Here is a 5442-nt window from a genome sequence, read left to right as displayed (position 1 = left end):
GATTGGCACAGCCATCCGATAGAGATTTGTTAGAGGTCTGGCCCATAATTGAATGGCTGCAGATCGTTATCTGTTTTTTTCTTTTGGATTTCGGATTGGGATTGGGTTGTCTGAAAGGCAGCAACAGGAAATGTGCAATGCACTGAACTGAACTGGGAATTTGGCAAGTGCATTGTGCTCGGTAATAAGCAATCTCTAAGGAGATCATCATCCTTCGGCGACTTCGCAGTTTGACGTTTCCCGGTTATCGAAGAGCTGTCAGTCGAGTGCCGAACAATCCAATCTTTTATCTGTCAATCGTGTTTACCATCAACGCAATTCCCTGTTCCGCAAATCAATTCAATATCCATAGCGTCATCAAATATCGAATTTCATTGCCGCGCATATAGATATCAAATTTCCAGGGACCGAAAATAATGATTATTTTTTTTGAGTAAAAAATAAAAATCTCCATTTAATGATTATTTTGTAAGCGAAAAAAATATCGCTCAGAAATAATGATTATTTTGTGAGTGATATATTTCGCTCAAAAATATCACTCAAAGTGGGATTGCATCCGTCCTACGTGAAATTTTACAAAGATTTAAACGTGCTCTTGTAAGTAGAACCACGGAGCACATATTCCGTTAAGAAAAAAAATAAATTTTCTATGTATAAACGCTTAAAAAAAACAAAAAAAACTTTTTGTATAAAAACACTTTCTGTGGGATTCGAACTCGTGCTTACAGCTCGGTGGACCAACACACTAGCACCCAGCCCACATGTCGGGTTGAATCTAAGTGGAATAGTTCATAACATCTTGTTAAGTCGTTTTACTAATAAATAAATGACATAAAGTTCTAAGGTTGATACAACTTGTTGTATTTAAGCATACCTTATGTCAACTAAAAACCGCGTTTTAAAAAGTTTATACAAAGAAATCACCTTCTTTTATTAACTCGATGTGTGCTCCGTGGTTCTACCTACAAGCAGAAATTTAAAAGTTTGTAAAATTTCGTACAGAACGGCTGCTATCGCACTTTGAGTGATAATTTTAAGCGAAATAATATCGCTCACATAATAATCATTATTTCTGAGCGATATTTTTTTCGCTTACAAAATAATCATTAAATAAAGATTTTTATTTTTTCACTTATAATGATTACGGTCCCTGCAAATTTCCATTAAAATAATTTCAGGTTCATTGTAGTTTATCCCCGGTAAATAATTGAATTTATTCTGGCCACCATTTGTAAGTAACTCAACCAATATATTAGGAAATCTATATATTTTTTTAGTTTTCATATATTATTATTATTTATAATAACTGTCAAATATTTATATTTATTTATAGTCTTATTTATATTAAAATATTAAGTTAGTCTAAAATACGGTTTATTTTTGTGGTTTTTAATATTCACTAAAATGTGTACATTATGGCTTATTTTGAGTAAACCATCTCCACTTTTATTGGACAATTTTGATGGGCGAAAATAAATTTGAACAGTTTTTGGCAAATGTCAGGCCCGCTTGCTTATTATCGATAACATTGTTGATTCTCGTGCACGCCCAATTAGGCGTTTGTAAACAAATTCAAATTTTGTTTACATGCACACATGTGCATTGTCGTTTATTCCGTGCAAATGTCAAATGTGAGAAAAGCCATTAAACGTTGCGCTGAAAATAGAAATGAACCGCCCACTGCATTGTGGAAAGTTCCGTAGGTTGCGGCCCCAAAAATATAAACCAAAAATACGAGCCAACGCAAAGAAAAAGTACGAAAATAAATAATCGGAATAAATGCAAAACTAAAGCCAACAAAAGTCGAAACAACAGCAGTGAAATGCTCGCACATTTTGCAATCAACACAAAACCAGTGGCTGGTGGATGAGGAGGGGAAGGGGGATAAAAGGGGCCAGGGGAAAATGGAAAAACACAGCCAAAGAAGGGGTCCACTGGAAAAAATGGTTATCTTTGAAATATACAACATTAAACAATTCTTTAAAAAATCTATATCATGCGTTCTTGGCTTTATGTGATTTTATTATTTAATTTATACATTTTAACTGTTTATTAAATTGTTCAAAATCAAAAAGGGCTGAATAAATAATATTTAATATAAAAAATGTTTCTTTAACTTACCTAGAATGAAACATATTTTGTATAAAGGTATTTAAATAAGTACCTAGTAAAATTTAATTATTTATTTTCTCGAAAGTGTTTTCTTCTGAACTTTCTTTCTGTAAGTCACGACATTTGTAAATCTTTAGATCATAAATCAAACTGCTGACACTTGCTAATCACGTTATTTTTCCTAGTGCAAAGGAAGGATGAAAACAATTTCTCTCGTTTTGATTAGAAGACGCAAAAATTGTTGGACGTCGGCGCGTAAACAAGAATCTGAATTGAGGCGTTAAGACTGGCAATCTTGTATGCCGAACGTCCCACCCCCTTCCCCTATTCGCATTACCCAATCCATCCATCCTGCACCTGCCACCCTTTCCGCCCGCTCCTTTTCCACAAGATATATATACCAAATAAACCTGGCGGACGCCATCAACCACAACAACAATGTGCGAATGAACCCATATAACCGACAAATTCGGACGCGCGCAAATAAAAGAAAACAAAAATTTAGTGCGGTTTTCAAATTTATTCTAGTACCGCCGCCTTTTGTTCCGCTCCCACTTCCACGCCCCCGCAAATCTCCGCCCCGCCCCTGATCCACACTTCTATTCAATTCCGCTGCGTTTCTTGTTATTTTTGTACTTAAATAAAGCGCAATTTGCGTTTTTTTCTCGCTGCCAGTGTTTTTCTGGTTTGTTTTTCAACGCTTGAAATTTAATAGATTTGGCACACATTCGAGACAACATCATATTGGCAGCAGCCAATCGAAAAATGTTAGTATTCATTGAGCAAGTGGGTGGGTAATATAAGTTGGAAATAAAGTACTTATATAGGTGTGGATTTTTTATACAACATTTTTAAAATTAAAATATTTGGAAATAAAAAAAAACAGCAGCTTTCATTAAAAATATTTTTTGAAATTTTCTTAAATATTTTACCAAGATAACAAAAAGTTTGCACTTTCTTATAAAAAGTATTATTTTATTCAAAACATTTCTAAAGATTACAAAATAGTGTGAATTATAAAAAATTGAATTATTGCAAGATTAATTTTTATAATTTAATTTCTAAATATTATGATACTACAATTCTTCAAATTTTCCCCCAGTTAACTGGCATTTCTCCACCAGTGTCTGAGCTTGCCATTAAAACAGAAGTTTGCTCATTCTGCTGCCATGGATTATGAACAAAAAAATCGCTCGGGAAGAGGAAGGCATTAAAAACAACTTACCGCAACCAAGTTTATTCCACTGGCTTAGTATTTCATTGCCCATCAAAAGTTGCCAACAGGTGCAATAACTTATGCGCGTTATTAATGTCTGGCCCAACTATTTTCTTCCACTCGATTTGCTGGCAAAGGTAAAAGGTGAACCGATTCGCTACCAATATTTTGCCACTGGCCCATACTTAATTTGCATTCAAAACAGAAATTCTTTGCATAAATAAATAAAATTGCTGGAATCTCGCAAAATAAAAAAAGAAAAACACAATCGAAACGCACATGTTTTAATAAACAAGAGCATATCCCAAACGAATTTCGATATGAATGAGCAAATGAATGAATGAATGAAAATGAGAATGAACGCCTTCTGCAAATACGAGCCAGGCAAATAAAATTCAGTTTGATTTCATTTATTTTTTGTATATTTTTGCGCTCATCCATTTCCATTGCGAAGCTTAAAATCTGCACATGCATTAAGGCCTGTTGTTTTTAATGATAAATGTGCTGAATACAAATCAATGCGAGTGTGTGTTTAAAGAAACCTATTTATTTAACTGATTGTGGCTTATCCCTTTGACAGCAAGGAAAATTCCTACCGCAATTTTGAGGGATGCAGCCGTCACGAACAAAAACATTCTGGCTGCCAATAGTTGCCAGGGCGATTCTTATTTTGTTAAATAAATATTATTCAGAGCCAAAAATCTGTACAATTCAATTCTGTTTATTTCGATAGCCTCCTCTTCTCCTTGTTTACAACGAATTTTGTATAAATATGATAAAATCTGTGCAAATTGCAGGTTGTCACATTGGGTAATCCCTATAAATAAGAACGCTTTGTAATTATATTTAATTTCGTTCCGTTTCCCAAATGAGTTGGCTCATCAGAAGGCCTTGGCACGATGAGAGTCTAGGCACGTGCCCCAATCTTGGCCTTGTCTTAATCCAAACACCTCAATGTGGACCCTCCACTTTCGGTTCGAGTGGGGAGACCGCTATATCATCGAGCCACAAATTGAAAAATATGAAAAATTAAGTATTACTAATTAGAAGCAGGCACATCATGCAAATGAAGAAAATCACACTGAAATTTATCATATTAAGTGTTGTTTATTATATGCCTAATTATAAGGGTCAAGTACACAGGAAAAAATGTTTTTAAAGCTCATAATAATAATTATAAAAATTTCAAAAAATGTTTCAAAAAAGGTACTATATATATTCAATATTCTGTTATAAATTTAAAAAAATATATATATATATATCATTCATTCTCTGTGCAATCAAAAATGTATACCTACCTCCCCTTAAATCCAGGAAGAAAATCCGCAACCGCAGCTGGGAAAATGTCGAAGCAATTTTGAAAGCGGTTTCGAAATCGTCGCACAAATCGATCCAATGAATTCCGAATTCAAGAGGCGTTGGCTTGCTTTGTTTACAAACAGAAGAGGTGAGCGAAAGGGGAAGGGTGGCGGGAGGTGGGAGGTTCGGTTCAAGAGGTTCGGTCTGTGGGGCCGAGGTAGATCCATCGATTGCGGCATATGACAGCCCAAAGTGCTCCATGCATATTAGATAAAATTATAAACAAAACATGAAAAGGCAACGCTGGAAATTTGTCACGCCCCACCGCGGCAAAAAAAGCGACGTGGGGGTGGCGATGGCGGTGTATAGAGTATAGCGTATAGCGTTCAGGGGTGGCCAACTCGAGGGGGTGGGGTGCTAGATCGCGCTTTTTGTTGTCTTTCCATAGCTGGGGTTCGACCTATTCAATATGCCGACACACGCGCCAAACACCTCCTACGCAGGGCTCCATTGCCTTCGAATGCGGCGTAGTAGAAGAGGCCCGCAATCAGTCAGATTTGCCAGTGTGACACAGACGTACTTATATAAATTTAAATAACAAATGGAGAAAAAACTGCACAATGATATTTTACCCAGTAATATTGGCTGAGGAGAATAATTAAATCATTTGTATTATTAATAAACAATTTTAATTTATAGGCATATGGATTTTCTTAAAACTATTTTCCAATTCCAAAATTTTGTTTCATAAAATTTGTATTTAAGTTTTTTTTATTAACGTTATATATTAATTAAATTTTTAAAGTCTTTATATT

General features: G+C 35.0%; 1 long non-coding RNA gene across 1 annotated transcript; it reads right to left on the bottom strand.

The window, feature by feature from the left end:
• Nucleotides 1–4033: 4033 nt before the first annotated feature.
• LOC138912996 (uncharacterized) lies at nt 4034–5239 on the bottom strand. Its single transcript, XR_011418558.1, has 2 exons — nt 4627–5239; nt 4034–4320 (listed from the first exon to the last, which is right to left on the bottom strand). It is a non-coding gene; the product is annotated as an uncharacterized lncRNA (long non-coding RNA).
• Nucleotides 5240–5442: the final 203 nt, after the last annotated feature.

The sequence above is a fragment of the Drosophila takahashii genome, chromosome 3L (genome assembly GCF_030179915.1).
Source record: "Drosophila takahashii strain IR98-3 E-12201 chromosome 3L, DtakHiC1v2, whole genome shotgun sequence".
NCBI classification, from domain to species: Eukaryota; Metazoa; Arthropoda; class Insecta; order Diptera; family Drosophilidae; genus Drosophila; species Drosophila takahashii.
Note: the sequence above shows the minus strand (reverse complement) of the source record. Positions and strands in the feature narration are given on the sequence as shown.